The sequence below is a fragment of the Oncorhynchus clarkii genome, chromosome 31, assembly GCF_045791955.1.
Source record: "Oncorhynchus clarkii lewisi isolate Uvic-CL-2024 chromosome 31, UVic_Ocla_1.0, whole genome shotgun sequence".
NCBI lineage: Eukaryota > Metazoa > Chordata > Actinopteri > Salmoniformes > Salmonidae > Oncorhynchus > Oncorhynchus clarkii.
This window is the reverse complement of record NC_092177.1, coordinates 40330263-40343678: the sequence shown is the minus strand read 5'-3', so window position 1 is coordinate 40343678 and position 13416 is coordinate 40330263.

Below are 13416 nucleotides of genomic sequence, written 5' to 3'. Positions count from 1 at the left end.
AAAACCCTATTCAAATTTGACACAAACGTTCAAATAGTTATGTAATGAGACATTATATCAACTATTTATAGTGTTTTATTTACATTTTAGAAGTGAGAAGTTGGACAGATCTGGTGAAAAAATAAGTTTCCCCACAAGGCATACCTCCCTCCCCCTTTCACTATCACACAGTAGCTTTCGCTTCCTCACCCGCCATTTTGAAAAAGACCCGGCGGAGCTCCAATTCTTCTTCAATTGTGCAGAGACTGGCAGCATGAAGGTCTCGTCATTGATTTTGCTGTAAAGGGGAGAAATTGTGCTTTACAATGGTATTCATATTACAGTTGACCTGGAAGTATTGAGCTTTTGGGGAGCTAAAATAAGGTCAAATGTACGGAACAGCGCAATGTACAAAAGTGCATTAGATCGTTAAACTTCAATTTGCTATAGCTACATGAGGGGGGGGGGGCAAATCTAGCCTATTGTCATGTTATCTGATGATGTATGACTTAATGGCAACATTGAATGTCTTCCGAGTGACTATATCTTTGCGCATGAAAATTATCATGCTGCCTGCGTAGGCATCCATTACGCAGGGGATTGGCTACTATGGTACCTTGACAGTCTTATAGCCAATGATAAGCTTTCCAGGGATATGCAGTTGACCTGGGTGGTACAAAGAAAGGCTTAGAACCTTTGATGCGTAATGCAAACTATTGCTACCTGGCTCGTTGGATCAGGACTAACAAGCTGCTTTTTGTGAAATAGAAGGACACTAGGTAAGTAACCATTTTCCCCACACAGCATAAGGCATTCAATAACGACCATGTCTCAAGGAGGGTGAAAAGGGAAGAATGTCCCCATTCTGTGAATGAGCCCCATTCTGTGACTACAATGCCAGCATGGGAAGTGTCAACCTGTCTGACGCTCTGATAGACTACTAGCAGGTCCTCCACAAGACCAGGAAGTGGTATATTATTATTTTTTTACCACTTTGTGGACATTGCTACAGTAAATGGTTTAATTGTCCACAAGGCCAAAGCGAAAGATCAAACCCCACTCTCCAAGTTGGCCTTCGGACACTTTGGCGAGATTGAAAGGACACTTGAATGTATCCTGGATACCCCATAACACCACCACAATGTTTGAGGGAGGTTGATATGTTAGAAATTGTGTTTTTATACTGAACAAATAGCATTCAGGGATCGCAAATATGGAATAGCACTGGAATTATCAAATGTACAGACATATGACACTTGGAACCGTCCCGTGACCACACCTGACACCACTTACTAAAACATCTGCCCATTTCTAGTTGTTAGGTCTATCAATCCCATTTTTTTAATAATATTGTTCATATGTTGTGGGAGCCATCGGTTTCCAGCTCTGGGCATCAATAATTAACTTATAGCTTGTCAATGAAAGATGAAAATAAATACAAGTTATTTCATGTGTGCTTGATCTCGTGTATTCAGAACTATGTAACTCCTATCTATCTTCTGATCATTTTGTCATAATCTCCCAGATGTTTTCTTTCCAAACATACCACGTTTTTGCATGTCAGAATCATGTAATTACACACGAATAGCAGTTACTTTTGTGTATGTCTATTTAGGAGGTTTAGGAGATCCAACCCAGGGCTCCAGACTAATGGTTTACCCTAATGCCACTAACCTTTTCAATTGGTGGCACTAGCCCATGATTTGGTTGTACCCCCCCCCCCAAAAAAAATGTGCGGCCTCACCAATAGATTTAACCTTTATTCAACTACAGTAGGCAAGTCAGTTAATTAAGAACAAATTCTTATTTACAATGACTGCTTACCTCAGACAACGCTGGGCCAATACACTGCTCAATAAGAAGTGTAATTAATAGACTACTGAGAAGGCATTCAATAAATATATTGTTACATATAATGTCCAAGAAGGAATGCATGATTCAAGATATCACCTAGGGATTGTCATAGATTTTGGGTTTGGGTTGGAATCAGACTTTTCTTAAAATAGGGCTCCAGAATTTTTGGTTCATAGATGAATTTGCATTCATTTTTATGTGCACTATTATGAGCTAATGGCCTATGCTGATTCACCATCTGAGAAAGTGGGAACCTGTATTTCTTTTTTCTCCAAATTCAGTTTTTCCCAAACACATTTTTTTCCCGGTTTTGATGCTCCAGGTTTTGGATTTCCCCTTGTTTTTCCAGGTACTCGCTCTCAAAATCACACTTTAGCAATAATAACAATAACAACAATAACATTGGATGTTCTAAGTCCACAACAATGCTTAAACCGGGGCCTCCCGGGTGGCGCAGTGGTTAAGGGCGCTGTACTGCAGCGCCAGCTGTGCCATCAGAGTCCCTGGGTTCGCGCCCAGGCTCTGTCGTAACCGGCCGCGACCGGGAGGTCCGTGGGGCGACGCACAATTGGCCTAGCGTCGTCCAGGTTAGGGAGGGCTTGGTCAGTAGGAGGGAGGGCTTGTCTCATCGCGTGTGTGTGTGTGATAATGTCACTGAGTGCATGGGCATTTAGCCTGGCATGGGCATGTCTGGGGTAAGGAGAGGAAAGGTCCCTCAGGCTGCAGGGCAGCTTGATTAGCAGTTCCTGAAGACCTCACTGATGTCTTGACACAAACACTAAAACACTCTGCCTTGGTACTGTCCGATATCTGCGATGAGGAGTGCCAGAGCATTCCCACCTGTGTCCAACTTTGATGTTCAATGGCTCGACTCATTCCCTCATCACATCTATTAAATCTGCTCATCATCATTGTTTCTGATCTAGGCCTAGATTCATTCTGGATCATGGAAGATCTACACTATAGCATGATTTAAATTCATAGGCAATGTTCTCACGTTCGCAGAGACTGCATACTGCATTCACGGTAAACGCTACATACACTGAGCGTACATAACATTAGGAACACCTTCCTAATATTGAGTCGCACCCCCTTTTGCCCTCGAACAAACTCAATTTGTTGGGGTATGGACTCTACAAGGTGTCGAAAGCATTACACAGGGATGCTGGACCATGTTGGCTCCAATGCATCCCACAGTTGTGTCAAGTTGGCTGGATGTCCTATGGGGGTGGACCATTATTGATACACTCGGGAAACTGTTGAGTGTGAAAAACCCAGCAGCGTTGCAGTTCTTGACACACTCAAACCAGTGTCCCTGGCACATACTACCATAGCCGGTTCAAAGGCACATCAAACTTTTGTTTTTCCCATTCACCCTCTGAATGGCACACATACACAATTCATGTCTTAATTATCTCAAGGCTTAAAAATCCTTCTTAACCCTGTCTCCTCCCCTTCATCTGCACTGATTGAAGTGAATTTATCAAGTGATATCATTAAGGGATAATAGCTTTCCCCTGGATTCACCTGGCCAGTCTATGTCATAGAAAGAGCTGGTGTTCCTAATGTTTTGTACACTCAGTGGATGTCGGCTCAATCGGAAATTACCTTTAAACCACAATTGCGCTATAACGCGGACCTCTATGCTATCCCACTGGACTAAGGTTACGCACACAAAAAGGTGGTGAACGGCCCTCAAAGAAAGTAGTTTGCCGTGATGGAGAGGAAGTGGAAGAATACCATCACCATAAATCTGACAGTCGACTTATGTGACAAACACATCAGAGTCATTGCCTGTGTAAGCCTTCAGTGTCTCTGTGTTGAAAACCTGTAACAGTGGACTAGAATAGCTCGATGGACCTCGGGATATCCAGGACCTCTTTGGAGAGGGCTTTTGGGCCTTGTGAACACTTTGGCTGCATTGTTAAATCTATGTGTTGTAGCTCTTACATTTATTTTGTATCTTTCCTAATCCATGAAAAGTAACTTGTCTCCATATGAGGATTACAGAGCATATTTTCTTCCCTTGTTCAACCTATTGTTCAGGGGTCATTTGAAGTGCCAAACATTTCAATCACTGCCAGTTTCTTCTGTTTCTCCATTAGGCAAACCTCTTCCTGAATACAACCTCTTTGAAATGGACTTAGGGTGACGGCCACAGTGTATGACTAGTGAGCATGTGCATAACCAAGGGCCACATCATCCTGTCTGGGCAGAACAGGGTTAAACGTCAAGGCCATCAGCGGAGGTGCTGAAAGATTAAATGTATAATCAGGAAATTCTTCATGATGCCCGCCGCACCCCAGTGGGTGTGTGGATCCCTTCTGATCCGCCATGTTCTGCTTTCATTCCTATGCAGTGCTGAACCAACTAGGCACCCAATGGTGCTGGCCTACAGTGTCTCAGGAGGCTCCTGCTTCGATTTAAGAGCGTATCGCTTTTGTTTGGCCAAGGTGCGTGCTGATTTAGCTTCACTTTTAAAGACTGCAGGTTGAGATAATAAATCAACAGTGAGGGGTTAGAGGTCACATATCCACTTAGAGCTTCTCTTGAAATCTTGGTCATCTGGTTTGACCATTTGTTTGATTCCCTGAGACAGGAAATATCTTTCTGTCGAGTGGTTCGGGCCCTCTAGATGATTGAAGCGGCCAAACACACTCGAGATGCTACTTTCTGCAGTAAACATTCTCCAACCCCTGGAGTGATTAAGCCCGGAGAACCGTGGAGGCTGGGGCGTGCTGTCCGTCTAACCGTCTGCCGGGGACCCAGGGCAAATGAAGGGTTCAATCATCTTTAATTAGCATTCTGAAGGCTCTCCAAGAAACACACTGGAAGCCCTATATACTAATCTCTCCATGCCTCATTTGCATTTGCAATTTACTTTCGCCCAGCATGTTCTGTGAACCCCTATGGTCACGATATTGATGTAGCATTTAAAAAGAAAACACACACTGTACACAGGCAGGATTCCAGCATCATCAGACATGCAACGGACCATTTCTTATCATTCCAACAGTAACCCACATGCTTGATGGTAGAACGTCTACAATCGTGGCCAGGTCAGAAACCTGCAAGCGTGTGTGAGAGGATGACTGAATAAAAAGCAGGGGTGGAAAGAGTACTGAAATATCCTACTCAACTAGAAGTACTCAACTAGAAGTATAATGCAATTTTACTCAAGTAAAAGTAAAACTACTGATGTAAAACAATACTCAAGTAAAAGTAAAAAGTATCTAATTTAAAAAGTAATTTAGTTACTTTGAAGATAAAAACAGAGGCAACAACACAAACTTGTGGAAATGCAAAATGAATGAGCAAACCTTTGCGATAGAAAAGGGGCTATAGATGTTGCAATACTGAGTACTGAGATACTGAGACTGATGTGTGTTTGTCAGATGTTTTCTGACCTTAAAAGTTGTACCATGTCCAGCTGTACCTATTGTGTACTCACACAGTTATATGCAAGATGAATTCATTTAAACCAAGCCATCTATTGTTCTCTCTCACTTCACATACACACAAACATACTCAATACAATGCAAATGATGTGTAAGACATACTTGTGAGAGACACTGATGTTGAATGAGTACATAAATCATAAAAGTTTATGTAATGATTGATAGGCCTACTACAACTCATTACACGGCTTCATAAATGTGTTATGAATGCTTACGTAAAGTTTAGGCCCCAGTTATAGTAGCTACAGATTGTCACTTCAGATAATGTGTTTTAACCAAAGATTTTCAGTATCTGGGAGTTACTGATTTGGTACTGTTATAAAATGTCAGTTGCAGGTGGTGCGTTTTAATTAATAAAAAAGTACACAGTGCATTTGATAAACTTTTTCCACAGTTTTTTTTATGTTACAGCCTTATTCTAAAATGGATTAAATCATTTTTCCCCCTCATCATTCTACACACAATACCCCCTAATGCAACAACAGGTTTATAGAAATGTTTGCAAATTTATAACAAATAAAGCACTGAAATATCACATTTACATTAAGACTCAGACCCTTTACTCAGTACTTTGTTGAAGCACCTTTGGCAGCGGTTACAGTCTTCTTCGGTATGACGATACAAGCTTGGCACACCTGTATTTGGGAGTTTCTCCCATTCTTCTCTGCAAATCCTCTCAACCTCTGTCAGGTAGGATGGGGAGCGTCGCTGCACAGCTATTTTCAGGTCTCCCCAGAGATGTTTGGGTTCAAGTCTGGGTCCTGGCTGGGCCACTCAAGGACATTCAGAGACTTGTCCCAAAAACACTCCTGCATTGTCTTGGCTGTGTGTTTAGGGTTGTTGTCCTGCTGGAAGGTGAACCTTCTTCCCAGTCTGAGGTCCTGAGCACTCTGGAGCAAGTTTTCATACTGGATCTCTCTGTACTTTGCTCTGTTCATCTTTCCCTCGATACTGACTAGTCTCCCAGTCCCTGCCACTGAAAAACATCCCCACAGCATGATGCTGCCACCACCATGCTTGACCGTAGGGATGGTGCCAGGTTTCCTCCAGGCGTCACGCCTGGAGGAAACCTGGCACCATCCCAACTATTTGGCATTCAAGCCAAATAGTTGAATCTTGATTTCATCCGATCTGAGAGTCTTTAGGTGTCTTTTGGCAAACTCCAAGCGGGCTGTCATGTGTCTTTTACTGAGGAGTGGCTTCCATCTGGCCACTCTACCATAAAGGACTGATTGGTGGAGTGCTGCAGAGATGGTTGTCCTTCTGGAAGGTTCTCCCATCTCCACAGAGGAACTCTGGAGCTCTGTCAGAATGATCATCAGGTTCTTGATCACCTCCCAAGGCCCTTCCTCCCCGATTGCTCAGTTTGTCCGGGCGGCCAGGATCTTCAATGCTGCAGAAAAGTTTTGGTACTCTTCCCCAGATCTGTGCCTCGACACAATCCTGTCTTAGAGCTCTATAAACAATTCCTTTGACCTCATGGCTTGGTTTTTGCTCTGACATGCACTGTCAACTGTGGGACCTTATATAGACAGGTGTGTGCCTTTCCAAATCGTGTCCAATCAATTGAATTTACCACAGGTGGTCTCCAAGTTATAGAAACATCAAGGATGATCAATGGAAACAGGATCCACCTGAGCTCAATTTCAACTCTCATAGCAAAGGGTCTGAATGCTTATGTAAATAAGGTATTTATGTTTAAAGAAAATATATACATTCGCAAAAAAGTCTTAAACTGTTTTGCTTTGTCATTATGGGGTATTGTGTCGATTGATGAGGGAAAGATGTATTCTATAATAAGGCTGTAAGGTATCAAAATGTGGACAAGGTAAATACTTCTGAATACTTTCCTCATGCACGGTATATACAGAAATGCTCCATTATTAAAATATATATATTTTTGCTCCATGAAGTAATCAACACTGTGTACGCCACCATCTTGCCTATTACAAATCTTCTTTCATTTATTGTAGCTGCAAGGATAGCTAGCTAATGTTAGCATACTAAATAACGAGGCTATTAGCTGCTAAAGCCATCCATAGCGACATTTTATTTAGCATTCATAACTAGATATCTTATCTTCTTTCTAGACATGCTTCCTGAGGTTCAAGGCAAAGTTTTTGTAGGAAGCCACCTCCGCCATCCTGGGTAAGCAGCTTGCATTACATGATTACACTGTCGCTTCTCCTTTACTTGAAGGAAAACTGGTGACTGAAATGCGGCCAGGGATTTCCCTCCTCGTCTCCTTCATAAGATGAAGGCACACGGTCTGTGCCTGGATTGTCTCCTGACTCTCCTTAGTCTCCTCAGTCGCCGTTGTTTTTCACACACACACAACGCTTTGATAAAATACCTTTCCTCTCTTTCACGACTTATTTGTACTTTTTTTAAATGTTTACTATTTTTACCTGTATTTCACCATAACAAGCTCAAATCAAATTGAATTTGTCACATGCTTTGTAAACAGGTGAAGTGCTTACGTCCTTCCCAAAAAATGCAGAGAGAAAAAGGAGAAAATGGAAAAATAATAACATGAAGCTACCTTGGCTATAAACACAGGGTACCAGTAGCAAGCCAATGTGCAGTAATCATGAGGTAATTGAGGTAGATATGTACATATTGGTAAGGATAAAGTGACTAGGCAACAGGATAGATTATTCTGTTGAAGTGCTTTCCTCACCATCTTAAATAAGCATGCCACGTTCAAAAAATTTAGAACAAGGAACAGATATAGCCCTTGGTTCACTCCAGACCTGACTGCCCTTGACCAGCACAAAAACATCCTGTGGCGTACTGCATTAGCATCGAATAGCCCACATGATATTGAACTTTTCAGGGAAGTTAGGAACCAATTTATCTACCTCATGCGAGCCAGTTTCATCCTGGCGCTTGATGATTTTTGCGACTGCACTTGAGGATACTTTTAAAGTTCTTTAAATTATCTGTGTTAACTGACCGTCATGTCTTAAAGTAATGATGAACTGTTATTTCTCTTTGCTTATTTGAGCTGTTCTTGACATAATATGTACTTGGTCTAGGGCTATCTCCTGTATAACCCACCCCTCACCGTGTCACAACACAACTGATTGGCTCAAATGCATTAAGATGGAAATTACATAAATGAATATTTAAGAAGGCACACCTGTTAATTGAAATAAATTCCAGGTGACTACCTCATGAAGCTGGTGGCGATAATGCCACGAATGTGCAAAGCTGTCATCAAGGCAAAGGGCGGCTATTTGAAGATTCTCAAATCTAAAATATATTTTGATTTGATTAACACTTTTTTGGTTACTATATGATTCTATCAGTGTTAATTCATAGTTATAGACATAGATGTCTTCACAATTATTCTAGAATATATAAAATAGTAAAAATAAAGAAGAACCCTGGAATGAGTAGGTGTTCTAAAACTTTTGACCTGTAGTGTATATACAGTTGAAGTCAGAAGTTTACATACACTTTGGCCAAGTACATTTTTACTCAGTTTTTCACAATTCCTGACATTTAATCCTAATAAAAATTCCCCGTTTTAGGTCAATTAGGATCACCACTTTTATGTATTTTATTTATTTTAAGAATGCGAAATGTCAGAATAATAGTAGAGAAAATTGTTTATTTCAGTTTTTATTTCTTTCATCACATTCCCATTGGGTCAGACGTTTACATGCACTAAATTAGTATTTGGTAGCATTTCCTTTAAATTGCTTAACTTGGGTCAAACGTTTCGGGTAGCCTTCCACAAGCTTCCACAATAAGGTGGGTGAATTGTGGCCAAGTCCTCCTGACAGAGCTGGTGTAAGTGAGTCAGGTTTGTAGGCTTCCTTGCTCGCACAGCTATTTCAGTTCCGCCCACAGATTTTCTATAGGATTGAGGCCAGGCTTTGTGATGGCCACTCCAATACCTTGACTTTGTTGTCCTTAAGCCATATTGCCACAACTTTGGAAGTATGCTTGGGGTCATTGTCCATTTGGAAGACCCATTTGCGACCAAGCTTTAACTGATGTCTTGAGATGTTGCTTCAATATATCAAATCAAATCAGATGTATTAATACAGCGCTTCTTACATCAGCTGATATCTCAAAGTGCTGTACAGAAACCCAGCCTAAAACCCCAAACAGCAAGCAATGCAGGTGTAGAAGCACGGTGGCTAGGAAAAACTCCCTAGAAAGGCCAAAACATAGGAAGAAACCTAGGGAGGAACCAGGCTATGAGGGGTGGGTAGTTATCTTCTGGCTGTGCCGGGTGGAGATTATAACAGAACATGGCCAAGATGGTCAAATGTTCATAAATGACCAGCATGGTCAAATAATAATAATCACAGTAGTTGTCAAGGGTGCAGCAAGTCAGCACCCCAGGAGTAAATGTCAGTTGGCCGATCATTAAGAGTGTCTCTACCGCTCCTGCTGTCTCTAGAGAGTTGATAACAGCAGGTCTGAGACAGGTAGCACGTCCGGTGAACAGGTCAGGGTTCCATAGCCGCAGGTAGAACAGTTGAAACTGGAGCAGCAGCACAGCCAGGTGGACTGGGGACAGCAAGGAGTCATCATGCCAGGTAGTCCTGAGGCTCAGGTGTTAGGGCTCAGGCGTTCCGAGAGAGAGAAAGGAGAGAAAGAGAGAATTAGAGAGAGCATACTTAAATGCACACAGGACACCGGATAAGACTGGAGAAGTACTCCAGATATAACAAACTGACCCTAGCCCCCCGCCACATAAACTACTGCAGCATAAATACTGGAGGCTGAGACAGGAGGGGTCAGGAGACACTGTGGCCCCATCCGTTGATACCCCCGGACAGGGCCAAACAGGAAGGATATAACCCCACCCACTTTGCCAAAGCACAGTCCCCAAACCACTAGAGGGATATCTTCAACCACCAACTTACCATCCTGAGACAAGGCCGAGTATAGCCCACAAAGTTCTCCGCCACGGCACAACCCAAGGGGGGGCGCCAACCCAGACAGGAAGATCACGTCAGTGACTCAACCCACTCAAGTGACGCACCCCTCCTAGGTACAGCACGAAAGAGCACCAGTAAGCCAGTGACTCAGCCCCTGTAATAGGGTTAGAGGCAGAGAATCCCAGTGGAGAGAGGGGAACCAGCCAGGCAGAGACAGCAAGGGTGGTTCGTTGCTCCAGAGCCTTTCCGTTCACCTTCACACTCCTGGGCCAGACTACACTCAATCATATGACCCACTGAAGAGATGAGTCTTCAGTAAAGTCTTAAAGGTTGAGACCGAGTTTGCGTCTCTCACATGCGTAGGCAGACCATTCAATAAAAATGGAGCTCTATAGGAGAAAGCCCTGCCTCCAGCTGTTTGCTTTGAAATTCTAGGGACAATTAGGAGGCCTGATCTTGTGACCGTAGCGTACGTGTAGGTATGTACGGCAGGACCAAATCGGAAAGATAGGTAGGAGCAAGCCCATGTAATGCTTTGTAGGTTAGCAGTAAAACCTTGAAATCCGCCCTTGCCTTAACAGGAAGTCTGTGTAGGTAGGCTAGTATAACAGTATAACTTTAGACTGTCCCCTCGCCCATACCCGGGCGCGAACCAGGGACCCTCTGCACACATCGACAACAGTCACCCACGAAACATCGTTACCCATTGCTCCACAAAAGCCGCGGCCCTTGCAGAGCAAGGGGAACCACTACTTCAAGGTCTCAGAGCAAGTGACGTAACCGATTGAAACGCTTTTTAGTGCGCACCACCGCTAACTAGCTAGCTATTTCACATCCGTTACACTAGCACTGGAGTAATATGATCAACTTGTTTGGTTCTAGTCAGGATTCTAGCAGCCGTATTTAGCACTAACTGAAGTTTATTTAGTGCTTTATCCGGGTAGCCGGAAAGTAGAGCATTGCAGTAGTCTAACCTAGAAGTAACAAAAGCATGGATTCATTTTTCTGCATCATTTTTGGACATTTTTGGACAGAAAGTTTCAGATTTTTGCAATGTTACGTAGATGGAAAAATGCTGTCCTTGAAACAGTCTTGATATGTTCGTCAAAAGAGAGATCAGGATCCAGAGTAATGCTGAGGTCCTTCAGTTTTATTTGAGACGACTGTAAAACCATCAAGATTAATTGTCAGATTCAACAGAAGATGTCTTTGTTTCTTGGGACCTAGAACAAGCATCTCTGTTTTGTCCGAGTTTAAAAGTAGAAAGTTTGCAGACATCCACTTCCTTATGTCTGGAACACAGGCTTCTAGCAAGGGCAATTTTGGGGCTTCACCATGTTTCATTAAAATGTACAGCTGTGTGTCATCTGCATAGCAGTGAAAGTTAACATTATGGTTTTGAATGACATCCCCAAGAAGTAAAATATATAGTGAAAACAATAGTGGTCCTAAAACGGAACCTTGAGGAACACCAAAATTTACAGTTGATTTGTCAGAGGACAAACCATTCACAGAGACAAACTGATATCTTTCCGACAGATAAGATCTAAACCAGGCCAGAACTTGTCCGTGTAGACCAATTTGGGTTTCCAATCTGATGTCCCACTCATTATGCATTCCCCAAAACATGTTGCATGCTTACATTTTATTTGTGAATTACTTGACCTGCTTTTTAAATATTTAATAATAAAAAATAACTATGTTAAGTGAGATGTGTTTTTGTATGTTTAACCTGCGTTTTGAAAGCTGTTGAGATTTGAATGGATTTACTGTAATAAAACCTTTCACCTTTTCAGTCAAAAAAAAAAAAAAGGTAATTTACCACCTTCACAAGTGCAGTCTCAGTGCTATGATGGGGTCTAAAACCAGACTGAAGCATTTTGTATACATTGTTTGTCTTCAGGAAGGCAGTGATTTGCTGCGCAAAAGCTTTTTCAATTTTTTTGAGAGGAATGGAATATTCAATATAGGCTTATTAGTTTTTTATATTTTCTGGGTCAAGGTTTGGCTTTTTCAAGAGAGGCTTTATTACTGCCACTTTTAGTGAGTTTGGTACACATCCGGTGGATAGAGAGCCGTTTATTATGTTCAACATAGGAGGGCCAAGCACAGGAAGCAGCTCTTTCAGTAGTTTAGTTTGAATAGGGTGCAGTATGCAGCTTGAAGGTTTAGAGGCCATGATTATTTTCATCATTGTGTCAAGAGATATAGTACTAAAACACTTGAGTGTCTCTCTTGATCCTAGGTCCTGGCAGAGTTGTGCAGACTCAGGACAACTGAGCTTTGGAGGAATATGCAGATTTAAAGAGGAGTCCGTAATTTGCTTTAATTTGCTAATGATCATGATCTTTTCCTCAAATAATGAATTTATTACTGCTGAAGTGAAAGCCATCCTCACTTGGGGAATGTTGCTTTTTAGTTAGCTTTGCGACAGTATCAAAAATACATTTTGGATTGTCCTTATTTTCCTCAATTAAGTTGGAAAAATAGGATGATCAAGCAGCAGTGAGGGCTCTTCGATACTGCACGGTACTGTCTTTCCAAGCTAGTCGGAAGACTTCCAGTTTGGTGTGGCGCCATTTCCGTTCCAATTTTCTGGAAGCTTGCTTCAGAGCTCGGGTATTTTCTGTACACCAGGGAGCTAGTTTCTTATGACAAATGTTTTTAGTTTTTAGGGGTGCAACTGCATCTAGGGTATTGCGCAAGGTTAAATTGAGTTCCTCAGTTAGGTGGTTAACTGATTTTTGTCCTCTGACGTCCTTGGGTAGGCAAAGGGCATCAATTCTGAGAATTAGCACGACTTTTGATGCTCCTTGATTGGGGTCTGAGCAGATTATTTGTTGCGATTGCAAAAGTAATAAAATGGTGGTCCGATAGTCCAGGATTATGAGGAAAAACATTAAGATCCACAACATTTATTCCATGGGACAAAACTAGGTCCAGAGTATGACAGTGACAGTGAGTAGGTCCAGAGACATGTTGGACAAAACCCACTGAGTTGATGATGGCTCCGAAAGCCTTTTGGAGTGGGTTTGTGGACTTTTCCATGTGAATATTAAAATCACCAAAAATGTGAATATTATCTGCTATGACTACAAGGTCCGATAGGAATTCAGGGAACTCAGTGAGGAACGCTGTATATGGCCCAGGAGGCCTGTAAACAGTAGCTATAAAAAGTGATTGAGTAGGATACATAGATTTCATGACTAGAAGCTCAAAAGACT